Source organism: Phalacrocorax aristotelis, chromosome Z (assembly GCF_949628215.1).
Source record: "Phalacrocorax aristotelis chromosome Z, bGulAri2.1, whole genome shotgun sequence".
Taxonomy (NCBI): domain Eukaryota; kingdom Metazoa; phylum Chordata; class Aves; order Suliformes; family Phalacrocoracidae; genus Phalacrocorax; species Phalacrocorax aristotelis.
The window spans coordinates 61,759,819-61,779,753 of record NC_134311.1 but is presented as its reverse complement, the minus strand read 5'-3'; the positions used below and the strand labels follow the sequence as shown (position 1 = coordinate 61,779,753).

The window sequence follows — 19,935 nt, the reverse complement described above, 5'->3', positions numbered from 1 at the left end:
TCTCCCTAGTAAATTTTAAAAGTATCCTTTATTTTCTGAAAAAGCATAGCAACTGAAACTGGAAAATGTGATTAACAGCCATGGAAAATAAGTTGTCAAAATGTCCTTACTGGAATTCTTAGGAGTCTTAAAGTTATGATTACAAAGATAAAAGAACACAGAGCTGATGCATATAAATGTGAAGTATGGATGGTTTTGTTTTAGATATTCATTGTTTATTCATTTCTTCAGTACTGGCTTCCTTGAAAAAAGCGTCTGTCTGTTTTCTAGCCCTAGGTTTAGACTGGCTTTAGAGACAGATGATAGCAGAAATCTCAAGTACAAGACAAGGACACATTAATGCCGTTAAAGAATATGCTGTTGTCAGCAAATGTTTAGTAATTACAGTTGTTAGACCAGTTACATACATGAGGCAATATTCTTTAGAGATCTTTGCAAATACGCACTTCCTAACAGAATAATACAACTGTGAAAACCAGGAGGTGAAAGTGTCAGAGAAATTTAAAGTCCCTATAAAAAAATATGACACACTAGCCTGCTGAATAGTTTTACTATTAGTAACCACCATTGCAATTTCTGTTTCAGAAATGTGCCAGTCTATTGGTAAAGGTCTTTGTTAGTGCATCTTATAAATTATTTACTAAATCTGCAGAATCCTGAAACATCAGTTCCTTAGACTGATGGGGATTCCTGCATTGCTGTTCTAAATCTGAAGAGAGAATCAAGAGCTCAGCTGCTGACATTGACCCTAAATGTTGTGTTGAAGGCAAATTTGAGGGGATTCCCGCCCCCCCCCCCCCCCCCCCCCCGGAAGATTAACTTATAGTACAGAAAGGTCAGATAAGTAGTTTTTGCACAGTAACACAAAAACATGAGGATAAAGGAGAGCTACCATGTGTAATGACTGTGTTTAAATGGAGATGTGTCTATAAATACACAAAATACTCAAATACCTCTCTGCCTTTACGTTTACAGCGGAGTGGTTATGACAGGTTTTCAACAGTTTCTGCAAATTATAAAAAGCCCAAACTATTTGTAACAGAGAACTGGCCAGATAATTTCAAGCGAAATTCAGCGTTGTTGAAACCATTATCCTGTGCAAGTTGAAATGCTTTTTCCAGAACAAACTTATTTGGGTGTGATTTAGGATTAGGGAATGCTAAACTCTGTAGTTGGAGGGCAAAGAAGAGCTGTATTTATTATCCATATGCCTCTCATAGAAATGCAGCAATGGACTCCAAGAAAGCCTTTAGCTTGTCTTTGTACAGTGACATGATCAGAACCAGAAGAACACCAGGAAAAAGCTTGGAGGTGACAGTGATTCTGAAAGGAATGGATCTCAGCTGTTGGCCAGGAAGAGGCTTCTCCAGTTGATGCCTAAGATTAAGCAAGGGCGATACTCCTTCAGAAGAGCTCTTACAGCTCACAGAATCACAGAATCACAGAATGGCAGGGGTTGGAAGGGACCTCTGGAGGTCATCTTGTCCAACCCCCCTGCTTGAGCAGGGACACCTGGAGCAGGGAGCACAGGACTGCATCCAGGTGGGTTTTGTATGTTTCTAGGGTAGGAGACTCCACAGTCTCCCTGGGCAGCCTGTGCCACTGCTCTGGCACCCTCACAGGAAAGATGTTTCTTCTCATATTGAGGTGGAACTTCCTATGTTCCAACTTCTGCCTGTTGCCCCTTGTCCTGTCATTGGGCATTATTGAAAAGAGTCTAGTTCCATCATCCTGACACCCACCCTTTAGATATTTATAGGTATTGATGAGATCCCACCTCCGTCTTCTCTTCTCCAGGCTGAACAAACCCAAGTCTCTCAGCTTTTCCTCATAAGGCAGATGCTCCAGTCCCCTGATCATCTTGGAAGCTCCCCACTGGACTTGCTCGAGCAGTTCCCTGTCCTTCTTAAACTGGGGGCCCCAAAACTGGACACAGCACTCCAAATATGGTCTCACTAGGGCAGAGTAGAGGGGGAGGATAACCTCTCTCGACCTGCTGGCCACCCTCCTTTTAATGCAGCCCAGGATACTGTTGTCCTTCTTGGCCACAAGGACGCAGTGCTGGCTCATGGTCAGCTTGTTGTCCACCAGCACTCCCAGGTCCTTCTCAATGGAGCCGCTTTCCAGTAAGTCAGCCCCAACCTGTACTGGTGCATGGGGTTGTTTCTCCTCAGGTCATAGAGCCAAAGCCACCAGGCAGATTCACCACCTGATATTTGTTGTTACAGAATTTCACCACTAAGGAACTAATTTGTGTGGGAAGGTACTAATGCTTATTCCTGAAAGAAGTGATATCCCTGTGTTGAAAGTGGGTATCTTTAATGATGAGTTATTCTAGGTTTTTTTGATGGACATATTTTTAAATGAGTTCCTACACAGGATTTTGTCAAAATGAAGTTAATGAGCTGTTCATCTGCATTTCATCAAGTAAATTACTTATATTTAAAAATATTTACAGTGAAATGTTACCTATCACAGTCATTAGGAAGAGCTGGTATAATGAAAATATATAAATCCAGACTGCAAAGACGCCTCCTCCCTCTCTTTGGTGCTTTACTGTAGCTATATTTTTAAATCACTCTGAATTTATTTCATAACCATAGAATGTGGCAATAAAGTTCTGGTTTGCTCAGTCCATCTGGTTTTAATTTTTAATTGTGTTAGTTTCTAAAATGTTAAGGAAATATTTAAATAGAGGTGGGACCCAGATGGAGTATTAAGGTCTACATCTGAGTTCTTAACATACTAGTATTAAGAGCATCATGATATTTGCTGAGGAAATTTAAAAAAACCTCAACCTCTCACTCACTCATATGAAATGAAAATGTTAAACCTCCTCTCATGCATCCAACTGCATCAAAAAATGAAAACATGTTAATAAGGAAGAGTATTGAGCAGGGTGACTTTTCTAGCTGAGAAAACCAGGATGTATTTATGCATCATTTCCAAAAGTAGTGCTAGAGAAAGAGTAGGTAGCAAAAGGACCATATGTTCACAAAAATCGCTATGAGATCCTGCATGCCATAATGACAAGTGTGGGAAGGCATATTCGTTAGAAAAAAAGTGTAAGTAAATATTCACAGAGAAGAGTGGATTGGAACTGTTTTAAAGGTTATAACAATACTCCCTAGGCTACTTGTCTTGTTTTCTCTCAGTAGCTGTTTCCCTTTGAAATACAAGGTGTTATTTGTCTCACTGGACTTTCTGACTGTGTTGGACCTGAGTTCAAGAGGGAGTCACTAGTAGGTCACTCACAACATAGGTAAACCTGCTGGAAAAGAGAGGGTTTTGGTTGGCAGTACTTATTCTGAGTAAGTAATTTGACTGATTCACTCCTAGATGTTATCATTTTTATTCTTACTGCTGGAGGGGAGGATTGGCATGACAACGTGCTGTGAATGCAGTGATGAATGCAACTTCAGACTGTGTCATAATGTGCATTCCCATCAGAGAAAGAATGAAAACTACTTTCCTGCATGAATTTTGGTAGTGAAAGCATCAGGTTTTAGTGACACAAATAGACACAAGTTCTAATCTTGAGCAACATTATTAACCTGTGTGAAATTATTTTGCTATCTTACTCCCATCCCCCAGGAAGACTTCATATTTCTTTGGCAATCTTGGCAAGAAGTGAAAGCATAAATGATAGCAGGCAATGGGCAATGCAGAGCATCAGTCTGAGGGACCGTGAAGTTTTACCAGGCTAATCTGTACAAATTTGTCTTGCAGTTACTTGTGTTCTGCTGTTGCTGAACACAAATGTAGATGTACGCCTTCTGTTTCTTTTCTGCCCCCTATTTACCACCAACATTAAAATTCTAGGAGAGCAAATTCTGATGCCTACCTTAAGACAGTAAAACAATTATATAGCAAACTGCCGTCCCCAGGATTTTAGTGCTTATTCACTGACGAATCACCAGAGCCAAAACCTAGTTAGTTAGTCAGCTAATTCAATTCAGGAGAGGATGCAAACCAATTTATACAGAATTATAATTATGACAACAACCTGTTTTGGAAGCAGAGAAGCTCATGGCAGTGCAGGTTTTCAGTGCAGTGAAGCCCCAGTCCTTAACTAGCCCTCCTGAATCCGCAACAAAAAACCACATCACACTCATCTTTTCAAACTAGATTTCGCAGAATAGACAGCCTGTTTGTTTACCCGAAGTGCAGGCCAACAGTCTTCTCATGTACTTTAATGAGAAAGCAGAAGTAGCAGAGAGTTCTTACTGCGATCCTGACATAATTAAGATAAAATGAAAAGATTCCCTTAGGTACATGGATTGCACGTAGGTTAGACATTCATTCACACTCCCTCATGTTGCTCTCCGTGGGGAAGGATTATGAAATGATACATGGACTTGCGTTTTGAAACTGCTAAGAGCTCACAGGACAGACAAACTCCTTTGACCCTTTACAGGTGAGGGGTCCTCACTGAGCTGCTGACAATTCATGATACATCAAGCACTAAGGACCACAGCACTAAGAACCACATCCAGCTCTTTCATAGTAATACCGTTTTTGTCAGCTGTAAAACTGCCTTTTGATTAGTCAGTTGGACAGAAAAGACTGAAAACGCAGCAAGAGATGAAGTTGGCATCTGCAAGGCTACAGAATAATAATTTATGTTCTAATCATACACAATGGCTTGGTTAAAGTTCAGCCTTTCCTTGCAAGTCTTCCTTCAGAAGACTTCCTTCTGAAAATGTTCCCAACACTATTTTGTCCTGTTTTTCTTTCATTTTATGAAATATTTCTGGTGAAATATAAAAACCTTTTTGAAGCTATGCTTCATGTTCAGCCTTACCCGTTGGAACAAAGGAGGGATGCAAAGTTCATACTGTTTGTGTTACTGGAACTTCTTCAAAATATTCAGACTTTTACTTCAGTTATTTCTAAATATTCTTTGATTATGGATGTGTCTGAGGCTATGAAAAGTAAGCTTTCTGTCCTAGATAAAGTGTTCATTATGACTAGTAGAAAGGCTTCCTATCATGTACAGCGAGTTTTGATTCTGGCCTCCAGTTTCCCACAGGGCAGGTACTGGCCTCTAAGGCCACCAATAATGGGAGCATGCTTGTAACTTGTCAGGCAATATCACACAATACTACCAGTCTGTCTATGAAGTTTGTAGAGGTGTTTCAGTAAAATAAGGTGCTATTTGTCAAAAAATCATTGTAACAAACATTGGATAATTTTTCAGCTGCTCTTGTATGTAACACATTAGGTTTGATTGTTAGTTTTCAATTTGAATTGGGGATGGAAGAACACATAGGGAGCTTTAATATTTCAGCAGTGTTACCAGCTCTTTAATGGAAGTTCTGTGAGGATATGTTTTGTTGATGGCCTGGGTGATGTCCTGAAAAAAATGGAATTTTCCACTAAGCCATAACAATGAACAATATGAGCTTGGAAAACAGAATCTGACGGCCAGAGAAGGGAACTGAGAGATAGAGAAGCACTTGTTTTATAACTATATCCTTGAGGAGAGCTGAGAGGCTGAGCAAAGCAAACATCCCCCCTCAGAAGATGCTGAGGACATGGTGATAAAGTGTATAATCAAGGAGAACAAATAATTGGGATGCTGATGAGAGCTAAAACAAAGAACCCTTTAAGTGAGCTATCCTCATTATAATACTAAAAATCACAGCCATAAGCCAGGACCCCCCTACCCCCCACCCCTAATAAGCCCCTTACTCTCTGAGCATGCGTGGAAAATCAAAACAGAGCTGTACATTTAAGTTCAAGTAAGGAAGAAATTAACAAATTTTTAGTTGAGGTGTGTGAATATTAGCTGTGACCAACACATTTAACTGTATAAATGATTTGTAGTTTCAAAATGTGGTGTGTTAGCTTTGTGGCGTTACCACCTAGCACCAATCTTTGCACAAAAATGAATTAAATAGAATACCTCTACTCTGTGTGTAGTTTGGCATTTTGTACACTGGGCAAATGAACTTTCTTTTTGGGATAACATGGGGAGCAAAAGGCAATTGTGTTTAATTTGTTCTTTGTACTGAATGTTCTTGTAGTACCAGTTCCTTTTCTACCTTGTGACAGCTCTTTCAGCTTCTGTACACACCAAGGTACCAAAGCAAAAAACAATACAGTGGCAAGAGCCGGTAAAAACCTTCTGATGCTCAGGTGACAAATATATGATGCCAAATTTGGTTTTAAACCAACTTCACATAACACTGCAATGGTTAACCTTACCCTCTAAGATATGGGCAGGCTCTTCTAAAGTCCTAACAGAAGAAAATCTGGTAGGTGAGTTGCTTAATATGATGCATCCATCAGGATTGTTCTTAATGGAGAACCAGGTCGTTTCATCTATAATCTGTAATGAGGCATCTTTCTTTTAACATTTCAGTGTTTTTTTAAGCGAAAAAAGAATGTCCTCACATTGAAACACTGCAGTGGGATATGCTTCAGTGGTGACTCACCAGAGCTACTGTTCAGTTACATCATGTCCTTGACATGCACTGGAATCCCTGTTTGGGTTTAAGCTTCCATAGTGCAGCAGGAGTTGAAAGGCTCCTCCATAGTTCTAGATATTACTCACAGGAAAGCTTATGAGTTGTCATAGGACATGGTGTCTGAGTAGGAACGTGAAGCTTCTGTACTGTAACTCATACAAAACTCCCAAAAGTTCATCTAAATAAAAATCTTTGCATTTTAGCTGGCGTGTTTCAGCTTTTGAGTCATCATTGACAAGTTTAGAAGTTCAAGAGACACGAAAGAATATTGCTTATACAAATGCAACTGCTTTTCTTTTTATTTTTAAGTCTGCTTATATCACAGCTGCTTACTGTGGTCCAGGCTGGTAGCTCTGTGCAAAAGGCAGTTATGGACATACTGTTGACTTACCGTTGCCACATGTGTGGTATGCCTACTTGCTTTTACTGCTCTGCTCTTCACCACCGAATAGGACAGAAGGGTGCTTTCATCCTGACCAGTTTCATGAACACATAGCCATTAACGTACAGCTTGACTTTCTGTTGTGACTCCCTGTAAAGGTGTGAGGACTACAGAGGATACAAAGCTCCTGTATGGTAACATTCTGTAAAACAGATTGTTATTTAGCTGTAGCTACAGCACCTTTTGTTTACATATTAATAAGAACCTTTTTAAGAAAGAAATGCCAGGGAAAAATGTTAATGATGGAGGCAACTTATTAATAAGAGATTCTCTGGATAACTGCTGGTGCCAAAGATGGGATTAATCTGACCCATTTCAGAAGTTTACTTTGATGGGATGAATTGTGCCCTGCAAATGCTTCTTTCTCTACACCAAGCATAAAAGGAATCTGGTGTGGCTATTTCAGTTGTAAGCCTCTGTATTTGTTCAGCTGAATCTCACTGTCATGTGTGAATGCTTAAGATTTTATTCAGCAGGAAATGGGAGAGAATAAGCACTCAGGGGAAGTATATATAGATATAGATATATAAATGAGGAGAAATAACAAGCTGAGGACTGATGTGGGCTGTAGAGAGAAAATCATTAACTTGTCTTACAAAAGAAACCGAGCTAAATTACACTGACCAGATCATGAGCAGCTACCACTAACGAGAAGTCACATTAGCTATTACTAACAACAACAGGCATGTGTCTGTGAGCGACTGCTCTCAAGCAGCCCCTGAGATCTAAAGTGAATGCTGGAAGGAAAAAAATTCAGACAATAAATGGGTCTAGGATAGGTGAAAGTAAAAGGAAAGAGAAATAAAATGGGAAAAGGGATAGAGCAAAAGGTTTGAACAAATGGTAAGACTACTGAATTTCACTCTTACAACCCTTAAGAGGTTATGAGACTCAGCTGAAACAGGAATTGATGGTAAAACAGAGTAGACTGATTGACATTTCATTAGTATAGCAGACCATAGTGCAAGTTATGGAAATTGTCTAATATTTAATTATTTGGAAAAATGACAGACACACTTTTTATTGAGCCAAGTTTAAATAAAACATTTATATGACTTTTCTGCATTATAGGATGGGCTTTCTGATCAAAATATATAAACTGTTTACTGATTAATGCTTTCCTGGAGTATTGAAGAAGTCCCCAGTCATCTTAATTCTTACTAGGATTTAAACCTGTGCTACCTTCACATGTGCCTGGACAAGACTTGATTATTCTGGCACAGGATACTTAGGGGTGTTCAGAGGATTTGACTAAGGCAGAAGTACCTTCGCGTCTGTATGTAATCCATGGAGAGCCTACTTTAAAGGAATGTTCAGGGTAGGAAAGTAATATAAATCTTTGAATTCCCTTTCTGAAGGTCCTGTTTTCTCCCCTGACTACAGAGGAAGATTAGCAGGGCAAGTAAGCTGCCCAGGAATAGGTGTCTGACTCCACCAGGAGCACCTCCATTTCAGGAAGAATGGGCGGCAGAGCAGCATCTCTGGGCTGGGTCTGCAACATCACTAACTACTGTCTCACTGCAGAGTTGCTCCACTGGGAAAGCCCAGTGGATTGCATAGGGGCTGATAGCTCGGTCTCTGCTTCTGTGATAGCTGGTTTCAAGCAAGGACTTAAAGTCAGGTCTTGTTATCCTGTGTGACTACTGTAGCTAGAACACAGGGTCCTGCTCTGACCCTCCAGTATTTAATTCCCTAGATGAATCGAAACAGTTCTCATAAGGAAAATCTGCATGATTATTTGGTAGCCAGGTGTCCCCCCTGCAAAGTCAGATGCCCTCATTAGTAAAACAGGGATTTCAAACTGTCAGGCACATCCTACCAGATTGCCTAGACACCATTCAATCACACTTGCCTTTTAAAACCTTCAGAAAACCTTGATGATTCAAAATAAATCAGGATAATGTTGGAAACTGCAAATAGTACCATCAGATGTGAAAAGTATTTCTCACTTAGCTTCTTTCAGTAGATTTTTTTTTTTTGAACAGTTTGTTGTCAATGTATAGGAAACTACCCATCAATCATAAAGTTCATAAATAAATAATGGTATAGCTTAATTAGTGGCGTAAGTATAACCAAATACCTGAAAATAATGTCATTGCTGCGGAGTGTTACCTCATGCTGCAAACACATTTCTAATAGCACGTACCAGTGGATCTAGGCTGAAAGTTGAATTTTTTTCGCCTTGCAGCATGTGCAATAACGTTGTAACACTATGACCTTGCAGTACTTTAACAAAGTAGCAGGATTTGGACCCCCCCCCCCCCCCCCCCCATTGTTTTGAAAGTCAGGAGCCTTAGGCTGTTAGCTTCCTACTGAAATGGACAGAATTAAACAGGTTTAAGTCAGAACAGATATTGCACTGCATTTGGACCTGTGCCGTCAACTGAAGCAGATAAAAAATGATACAATAATACTCACTCTCCAAAAATACAGAAAAGGACGGAGGGAGAAAGAAGGTCACTTCAGCAGTCTGGTTTATTGCACATCCCTAAATCAGCCAGGCTGGTTTAATGCAGAAGCAGAGGATCACACTGGGACAGGAAAAAGCAGATCTGAGGAAACGCAGCTTTCATGATGCCAGCATATTATGAAATTACAACTTTGATTTTCTTGATCAGACTTGAAATTGGAAATTCAAAGGGACATGCTCTCTGAATGTACTGTAAATACAGTCCTTTCCTTCCTGATCTGTAGCAAGTACCCTTAGCCTCTGCTGGACTCAAAAGCATGTCACCAGGACAGGTCCAAGAAGGTGATCTCCCTCACCCTTCCAGTCCTGTGTTTCTCAGCCTTGCTGTTAGTGTTTCTTGCTCTTTGTGAAGGGCCAATGTGGCTGTGTTCCCCCAGGGGACAGCCTCCTGGGGACACTGTGCTCAGACAATGCCTATGGAGGCTTGCTGCATCCTCTTTGCAACAAAAAGCTATTAAATCAAGAAGAAAAACATGGTCAGAGAAGCTAAAGAAAGAAGGCCTGCATTAATTTTGCCTAAACAGAGGATCCTGGCACCATGTTCTCAGTTTCTCTCTGTACCACCCACTTTCACGTCGATTACATCGCCTCTTAGCTGTCCAGGCCAGGTCTTCTTTCCCAGAGTATCGCATTTACCTTGGTTTGAGCTAAAAATGGGCACTTCTAGTTAAGAGTTCCCATACTGTTATCAACAACCCTATGTTACTTCTTGTTGAGGACAGCTTCTCTTTAGTATTGTTTCGCTTCATCCTCCCATGGCTCTTGATGACTTGCAACCATGCAATAGACTAAACTGAGGTGTGTGCAATATTAATGGAAGTAATGCAGAGGTCCCTGGCATTCAGTACTTGCCACCAGTAAATGCGGTACTCCATTACTCACTGTCAGAAAATACATTTTAATTATTCCCTATAAATTTGTCCTGTAAGTACTTTAATCTAATGGCTGTTGTGGTCCACAGGGTATGAATCAGGTGTGTTCATGCATAAATCAAGAGCGATTCAGCTAAAGGAAGTTGTACTGGTATACGATCAGCAAAATGAAGCTCACTACAGCAAAACAATTTACTGATCTTTGTCTCAATTAAAATGGGGTATGGGAAAATGTCTTAGAAACTCACAGATATAAATCCTGTGAGATGCACCGCCATAGTAGTAGTCTGGAGCCCCTGTACTTTTACAGGTGAATTTGACCATTTTCTGGTAGACATTAGAAAGAAAAATAGCAAAAGGCCAAGTCAAACAAACACAAAGCAAACAAAATGGACATTTCTCCAAATCCTAAGTCACTTTTAGATTAAATAACATTGTAATCAAAGTATGCATTTTAATATATAAAATGGTGTAGACACATTAACAAGACACAGATGACCACACTGACAGATCTTGAATAGACTTAATGTATTATCATGGCAAAGGGTCATTATGAGAACCGACAGTCATAATTTTATACAGTAAATTAAAAGAACAATTGTTCTGGAAGGGTTGAAATAATTTGTAAAATTGGGTCAATCTGGTGAGAGTTTTGGATTAAGTATTTTTTTAAGAAATAGAACAACGTATCTCAGTCTTTTTCCATATAAAAAAGAGGTTCTTTCATTTTAAATGTTTCATATTCATCTGGATATAATTTCCCATCATCACGACAACTCTTCCAACATCTTTGGTCTGAAGTGTTTTTTTCTCCATGATTTCTTACTCTCTTTACCTTCCCCAAGCAGTCTGAACAACGAAATTCTAAATAATTTTATTTTGCTAGATTTAGCCAGTATCTGATATTTCTGAGAAGGGGAATCCATATGTGGCCTCACCAACCTCATAAAGAGTTTGGAAATTTAATGCGGTATATCAGGAAAGTGGCTGGCTTGGAAACCTAAATGCAGGTCCCAACATTCCTAGATATTCACAGTCAGGCTTCTGGCCTGTGAGACGTCTCTATTTTAGCAACTCTGATCCATATTCAACTGAATTTCAAAATAAACACAGAAGTAGCTGGATAAATATCTTAGGTTAGATTTCTGCTCTTGCTAACACTAACTTTTTTTCTTTCTTTTTTGTTTCTGAGGGTGTGAAGCCTGCAGAACTGAAATGCAGTTGGCAATCACTGCATCAAGTCAATCTACCACTTAGGGGTGGAAAAGAGACCCACCTGGTAAGGCACCTCACTTCTATTCTGTGTGACTGATGTAAATTTATTCTAGTTCCATTCACTCTCTTGCTTCATTTTGCACAGTTTCATCTGGAGTAGAACAAAGCAGGGTATTTCCTGTAATGTCACCTTTTTCTGTGAAGCATGTCAGATACAAATGAACCTGTATAAGGTATTGTCATATATCCATCACATGGCTTCTGCAGCTTCAATTTATCTTCCTTCTGGGAGAGCTAAAAAGAGCGGAATGGAGGATTCACAGGGCATTAAAATGTACAAGTAAGATAAAGGTTTCCCTAAAGCATCAGAGTGAACAGGCTTCTGTGAGGGCTGTTTTTCCGAGAGTCTATTCTTTTGGCATTTATTTCTCACAGTTCTTACTGAAAACTAAATTTACATTGTTCTTGAAAACTACCTCATTTCAAATTATTGGCTTTTTTGTTTACTTTAGTACCCACAAGCACATGCAAAATGATGAATAATTCCTCTACATTTAACTACTTTCTAACAGTAAAGATCAGAAAGAGGTTTTAGAGATAAAATCTGATTTCTAACAAGAAAGAAAAAATAATGAAAGGGATTTAACTCCACCATATATTATGTTCTGAGTTCCTTACCAGTGTTTTCCCAGACTAAACCTAACCATTGTCTTCTAAGTCAGATGTTGAGCACCAGAGAAACGATTTTTGGGCTATGTCATATGTTTTTATTTTATCAGGACTAAATTTATTCTTTTTCTTTGTTTTAACCAACTACAGTTTTGCTAAACTATACCTAAGAAATGCCACATTGTTTAGTCTTTTAATATGTTACCATGCAAAGACCCGCAGTCTTCATTAGAAATGGATTCTGAGCAGAGTCTAGAAATAAATGAGTAATGGAAACTAGGTGAAAGCAGGATGTAAATACAGACCATGAACTTCCATGATTGAATGCATGGATGGAGGCATTTGGGTTTCCTAATCAATAATGTAAGTTTCTTGCTGCTCCTCCTTTAAGCCATTTATTTTTCTCAGGGATTTAGAAGAGCTGCAGACCTTGGCTTCACAGTTCCACATAACCCCAAATCTCATGATCAGACTTGTTGGTGTGCTGGCATAAGACCCTCATAATAAGAATGAAAAACGAGTAAGGTTAGAAAACAAAGGGCCGAAGAAGATACAGATAATAACTCAGCGTAGAACACTTTTCACTCTCTTGTGTCTCTGTGCAAAAGACAATCATGCCAAAAGGATGTGATTCTTCAGACACCGTACAAGAGCTGTAAGATCTCAGTGTACCAGATTATTTTTTCTGCCAGTATATTTAAAGGAATGATTTCAAACTATAAAAGAAAAGTGTGTGCAGTTATCATTTGATTTGATAATTCAAATCAGGCTTCAGTTTTATTTGTCATGTGTCATGGTTTTAGCTGGGATAGAGTTAACTTTCTTCACGGTAGCTGGCATAGTGCTGTGCTTTACACTCAGTATGAGAATAATGTTGATAACACACCAATGTTTTAGTTGTTGCTGGGTAGTACTTGTACTAGTCAAGGACTTTTGCAGCCTCCCATGCTCCTCCGGGTGCACAAGAAACTGGGAGGGGAGGGGGCACAGCCAAGGCAGCTGATCCAAACTGGCCAAAGGGATATTCCAAATCATATGACGTCATGCGCAGTATATTAACCGGGGGGAGTTGGCCAGGGGAAGCAGAGATCGCAGCTCGGGGACCAGCGACGTTGGTCGATGGGTGGTGAGCAGTTGCATCACTTGTTGTTTGGGGTTTTTCCCCTCTTCCCAAGATTTCACCTCTCTCTCTCTAGTTATTTGCCTTTTCATTATCTTATTATTATTGTTGTTGTTGCTGTTGTTATTGCTATTACTATTATTATTGTTATTATTATTGTTGTTGTTGTTATTGTTATTATTACTGTTTTATTTTAATTGTTACACTGTTCTTATCTCAACCCATGAGTTTTCTTACTTTGTCCCTTCCAATTCTCTCCCCCAGCCCACTGGGGTGGGGGGAGTGAGTGAGTGGCTGCGTGGTGCTTAGTTCTTGACTGGGGTTGAACTACAACAGCCCTTTTTGGCACCCAATGTGGGGCATGAAGGGTTTGAGATAATAACAGTTACTGGTCACAGCATTGATTCATCTGTTCTCAGTGTTATTTTATTAGATGTACACCATCCTGATTTTGAAGCACATGTTAAAGTTCTTGTGTTGTTTTTTGTAGTTTGCTGTGCTCTGCAGTGATTAGAGCTGTTTTGCCTAGGAGATTTGTTACTAAAACACTGTCCTTGAGCTTTATCGGTTATTTGCGTCTTGCGCGGAAGCCATTACTGTACTTCGGGTACCACCTCATGGAGACGATTAGCAGTTATACCTCCCCCTCTGAGAGGTTTTTTATGGAGGAAATACCGAGTGGCACCTTAGCTACCATCTTCTGTAATGCCTCCAGCCAGGTGGAGGAAATGGATAACCGGGTTTACTGGACTGTGTGGGTTAGATGGCCTGGGACATCAGCCCCACAGGAGTATAAAGCTTTAGTGGACACTGGTGCACAGTGTACCATAATGCCATCAACCTATAGAGGGGCAGAACCCATCAGTATTCCTGGAGTGACAGGGGGATCCCAAGAGCTAACTGTATTGGAGGCCAAAGTGAGCATAACTGGGAATGGATGGCAAAAGCACCCCATTGTGACTGGCCCAGAGGCTCCGTGTATCCTTGGCATAGACTATCTCAGGAGAGGGTATTTCAAGGACCCCAAAGGGTACAAGTGGGCTTTTGGTGTAGCTGCCTTGGAGACAGAGGGAATTAAACAGCTGTCTACCTTGCCCAGTCTCTCGAAGGACCCTTCTGTTGTGGGGTTGCTGAGGGTCAAAGAACAACAGGTGCCGATTGCCACAGCAACAGTGCACCGTCGGCAATATCGCGCCAACCAAGACTCCCTGATTCCCATCCATGAGCTCATTCGTCAGCTAGAGAGCCAAGGAGTGATCAGTAAGACCTGCTCACCCTTTAATAGTCCCATATGGCCAGTGCGGCAGTCTAATGGAGAGTGGAGATTAACAGTAGACTATCGTGGCCTGAATGAAGTCACTCTGCCACTGAGTGCTGCTGTGCCAGACATGCTAGAACTTCAATCCGAACTGGAGTCAAAGGCAGCCAAGTGGTATGCCACAATTGATATTGCTAATGCATTCTTCTCCATCCCTCTGGCAGCAGAGTGCAGGCCACAGTTTGCTTTCACCTGGAGGGGCATCCAGTACACCTGGAATCGACTGCCCCAGGGGTGGAAACACAGCCCTGCCATTTGCCATGGACTGATTCAGACTGTACTGGAACAGGGAGGAGCTCCAAAACACTTACAATACATTGATGACATCATCGTGTGGGGCAACACAGCAGAAGAAGTTTTTGAGAAAGGGAAGAAAATAGTCCAAATCCTTCTGAGGGCTGGTTTTGCCATAAAACAAAGTAAGGTGAAGGGACCCGCACAGGAGATCCAGTTCTTAGGAATCAAATGGCAAGATGGCCGTCGTCAGATTCCAATGGATGTGGTCAACAAAATAGCAGCCGTGTCTCCACCAACTAGCAAAAAGGAAACACAAGCCTTTTTAGGCGTTTTGGGTTTTTGGAGAATGCATATTCCAAATTACAGTCTGATGGTAAGACCTCTCTATCAAGTGACCTGGAAGAAGAAAGATTTCAAATGGGGCCCTGAGCAACAACGAGCCTTTGAACAAATTAAACAGGAGATAGTTCATGCAGTAGGCCTTGGGCCAGTCCGGGCAGGACAAGATGTAAAGAATCTGCTCTACACTGCAGCTGGGGAGAATGGCCCTACCTGGAACCTCTGGCAGAAAGCACCAGGGGAGACCCGAGGTCGACCCCTAGGGTTTTGGAGTCGGCGATACAGAGGGTCTGAAGCCCACTATACTCCAACTGAAAAAGAGATATTGGCAGCATATGAAGGGGTTCGAGCTGCTTCAGAAGTGGTTGGTACTGAGGCACTGTTGCTCCTGGCACCCCGACTGCCGGTGCTGGGCTGGATATTCAGAGGGAGGGTCCCCTCTACACACCATGCAACTGATGCTATGTGGAAAAAATGGGTTGCACTGATCACCCAGCGGGCTCGAGTAGGAAACCCCAGTCGCCCAGGAATCTTGGAAGTGATCACAGACTGGCCAGAAGGCAAAGATTTCAGAATATCACCAGAGGAGGAGGTGACGTGCACTGAAGAAAACCCACTGTATAACGAACTGCCAAAAAACGAAAAGCAATATGCCCTGTTCACTGATGGGTCCTGTTGTCTTGTGGGAAAGCACCGGAGATGGAAGGCTGCTGTATGGAGTCCTGTACGACAAGTCACAGAAACTGCTGAAGGAGAAGGTAAATCGAGTCAATTTGCAGAAGTAAAGGCCATCCAGCTGGCCTTAGACATCGCTGAACGGGAAAAGTGGCCAGTGCTCTATCTCTATACTGACTCCTGGATGGTGGCAAATGCCCTGTGTGGGTGGTTGCAGCAGTGGAAGGAAAGCAACTGGCAGCGCAGAGGCAAACCCATCTGGGCTGCCGCATTGTGGCAAGCTATTGCTGCCCGGGTAGAGAACCTGGTTGTAAAGGTACGTCATGTGAATGATCACGTCCCCAAGAGTCGGGCCACTGAAGAACACAAAAACAACCAGCAGGTAGATCAGGCTGCCAAGACTGAAGTGGCTGAGGTGGATCTGGACTGGCAGCATAAGGGTGAACTATTTCTAGCTCGGTGGGCCCATGACACCTCAGGCCATCAAGGGGGAGATGCAACATACAGGTGGGCTCATGATCGAGGGGTGGACTTGACCATGGACGCTATTGCGCAGGTTATCCATGAATGTGAAACGTGCACTGCAATCAAGCAAGCAAAGTGGGTAAAGCCTCTGTGGTATGGGGGACGATGGCTGAAATATAAATATGGGGAGGCCTGGCAAATTGACTATATCACACTCCCACAAACCCGCCAAGGCAAACACCATGTACTTACAATGGTAGAAGCAACCACCAGCTGGCTAGAAACATATCCCGCCCCCCATGTCACCGCCCGGAACACTATCCTGGGTCTCGAAAAACAAGTCCTGTGGCGACATGGCACCCCAGAGAGAATTGAGTCAGATAATGGGACTCATTTCCAAAACAGCCTCATAGACACCTGGGCCAAAGAGCATGGCATTGAGTGGCTGTATCACATCCCCTCTCATCCACCAGCCTCCAGGAAAATCGAACGATACAATGAACTGTTAAAGACAACACTGAGAGCAATGGGGGGTGGGACATTTAGACACTGGGATACACATTTAGCAAGAGCCACCTGGTTAGTCAACACTAGGGGATCTGCCAATCAAGCTGGCCCTGCCAAATCAGAGCCCTTACGTACTGTGAAACGGGCTAAAGTCCCTGTAGTGCAGGTGAAAAATATGCTGGGGAAAACAGTCTGGGTTCTTCCTGCCTCAGGCAAAGGCAAACACATTTGTGGAGTTGCTTTTGCTCAAGGATCTGGGTGCACTTGGTGGGTGATGTGGGAGGATGGAGGAGTCCGATGTGTGCCTCAGGAGGATTTAATTTTGTGTTAAAAGAGCCAATGAACTGAATGATATGCTGTTAATTGCTACATAATGTTTTTTTGTCATCACTACTATGGTTGTTATGTGTCATAGTAGGAATCTCTAAAATTAATGAAAAATGAACTTACATTGAAGCAAGCGAAGTACAGCGGTGATGGATCAAGGACTGAAAGTACAGCAGTGACGGATCAAGGACTGACGGTGCAGCGGTGATGGATCAAGGACTGACTTCAGCATGCAACAATCCAGCACCACACACATCTCCCTGGCCCTGAAAGACTCTTACGATAGATGGAGATCATTGGACATTTTGTAGACACTTGTTGCCCCTCTACAGGGGTGGCCCATAGACTAAGGGCATGCTAAATGGTATCTGTGTATTTTAGCAAAGGATGGCGGTGGGGTGGTGGTGGTTTGAGGTTGTATTGGATAGTATGGGACCTGAGCATGACGTAAATGGTATGGAATAAGGGGTGGATACTGTCATGGTTTTAGCTGGGATAGAGTTAACTTTCTTCACGGTAGCTGGCATAGTGCTGTGCTTTACACTCAGTATGAGAATAATGTTGATAACACACCAATGTTTTAGTTGTTGCTGGGTAGTACTTGTACTAGTCAAGGACTTTTGCAGCCTCCCATGCTCCTCCGGGTGCACAAGAAACTGGGAGGGGAGGGGGCACAGCCAAGGCAGCTGATCCAAACTGGCCAAAGGGATATTCCAAATCATATGACGTCATGCGCAGTATATTAACCGGGGGGAGTTGGCCAGGGGAAGCAGAGATCGCAGCTCGGGGACCAGCGACGTTGGTCGATGGGTGGTGAGCAGTTGCATCACTTGTTGTTTGGGGTTTTTCCCCTCTTCCCAAGATTTCACCTCTCTCTCTCTAGTTATTTGCCTTTTCATTATCTTATTATTATTGTTGTTGTTGCTGTTGTTATTGCTATTACTATTATTATTGTTATTATTATTGTTGTTGTTGTTATTGTTATTATTACTGTTTTATTTTAATTGTTACACTGTTCTTATCTCAACCCATGAGTTTTCTTACTTTGTCCCTTCCAATTCTCTCCCCCAGCCCACTGGGGTGGGGGGAGTGAGTGAGTGGCTGCGTGGTGCTTAGTTCTTGACTGGGGTTGAACTACAACAGCCCTTTTTGGCACCCAATGTGGGGCATGAAGGGTTTGAGATAATAACAGTTACTGGTCACAGCATTGATTCATCTGTTCTCAGTGTTATTTTATTAGATGTACACCATCCTGATTTTGAAGCACATGTTAAAGTTCTTGTGTTGTTTTTTGTAGTTTGCTGTGCTCTGCAGTGATTAGAGCTGTTTTGCCTAGGAGATTTGTTACTAAAACACTGTCCTTGAGCTTTATCGGTTATTTGCGTCTTGCGCGGAAGCCATTACTGTACTTCGGGTACCACCTCATGGAGACGATTAGCAGTTATACCTCCCCCTCTGAGAGGTTTTTTATGGAGGAAATACCGAGTGGCACCTTAGCTACCATCTTCTGTAATGCCTCCAGCCAGGTGGAGGAAATGGATAACCGGGTTTACTGGACTGTGTGGGTTAGATGGCCTGGGACATCAGCCCCACAGGAGTATAAAGCTTTAGTGGACACTGGTGCACAGTGCACCCTAATTACTGTTGTTGGTATTATTACTCTTTTATTGTAATTATTAAACTGTTCTTATCTCAACCCATGAGTTTTCTTACTTTGTCCCTTCCAGTTCTCTCTCCCATCCCACTGGGGTGGGTGGAGTGAGTGAGCGGCTGCATGGTGCTTAGTTCTTGACTGGGGCTGAACCACAACATCATGGGAAGGAAGAGATAGGAAGTTGCAATGGAAGCTGAAGCAGGTAACTTCTCGAAATATAACGGGTGTCAAGCAATGGAGAAAGAAAAGGGACACACTTGGGTTGTTTGCCTGCTGATGAGTTCAGCAAATAGAAGACGTCCTCTCTGAAGGGGCCAGAAATATCAGAGAAGTAACATAGCTTGAACTGACCCTCCAGCATTTGAACAGGTATTCAAAGAATAAAGACTAATACAAAAGCTTTGTATCAGAAGTTCACTGTGAAGTGTAGATATTGTTGCCCAGAATTTCGCTTAATATAAATAAAACATGACAAATGTAATGAAACCTCAAACACAGCACAATCTTTTATGATGGCTGTTGAAATTAAGGTTAAAATTTGGAAGGAGAATGAAATAATAGGCCTCTTAATAATGAACTGTGTGATTAAGAGTAATAGGATTTGTCTGATTTGTTTGGCAGTATCAGCAACATTGTGTGGTCTTTAACTACATAAATTAGGTAGGTAACAACTATATGCAATGTTCTTGATTTCATAGTACAATCATTAGTGAACTCTTTTATCAGCATCCCATGGTGGTTTAAAGATTTTTCATCTATCTGTCCATTACTATGCAGAGGACAGTTGCCTGTCTAGATTACATTTCAGCTTTTATAAAATTAAATATCTGATTTGGAATTTATTTGTATGGCATCCCCCAATATTGTGACAGTCACAGAATCACAGAATCACAGGCTGGAAGGGACCTCACAGATCATCTAGTTCAACCTTTCTAGGAAGAGCACAGTCTAGACAAGATGTCCCAGCACCCTGTCCAGACGAATCTTAAAGGTGTCCAATGTGGCCGAGTCAACCCCTTCCCTGGGGAGATTATCCCAATGGTGACTGTTCTCACTGTGAAAAATTTCCCTCTCGTGTCCAATTGGAATCTCCCCAAGAGCAACTTGTGTCCATCCCCCATTGTCCTCTCCATGGGACTCCTTGTAAAAAGG

At 41.8% G+C, this 19,935-nt stretch overlaps 1 long non-coding RNA gene across 1 annotated transcript; it reads left to right on the top strand.

Annotated features, from left to right (window-relative positions):
- The first annotated feature begins 9,791 nt into the window (after nt 1–9,791).
- On the top strand, nt 9,792–18,825 carry LOC142050043 (uncharacterized). The gene is made up of 2 exons (XR_012657903.1): nt 9,792–11,536; nt 17,221–18,825. It is a non-coding gene; the product is annotated as an uncharacterized LOC142050043 (long non-coding RNA).
- The last annotated feature ends 1,110 nt before the right edge of the window (nt 18,826–19,935 follow it).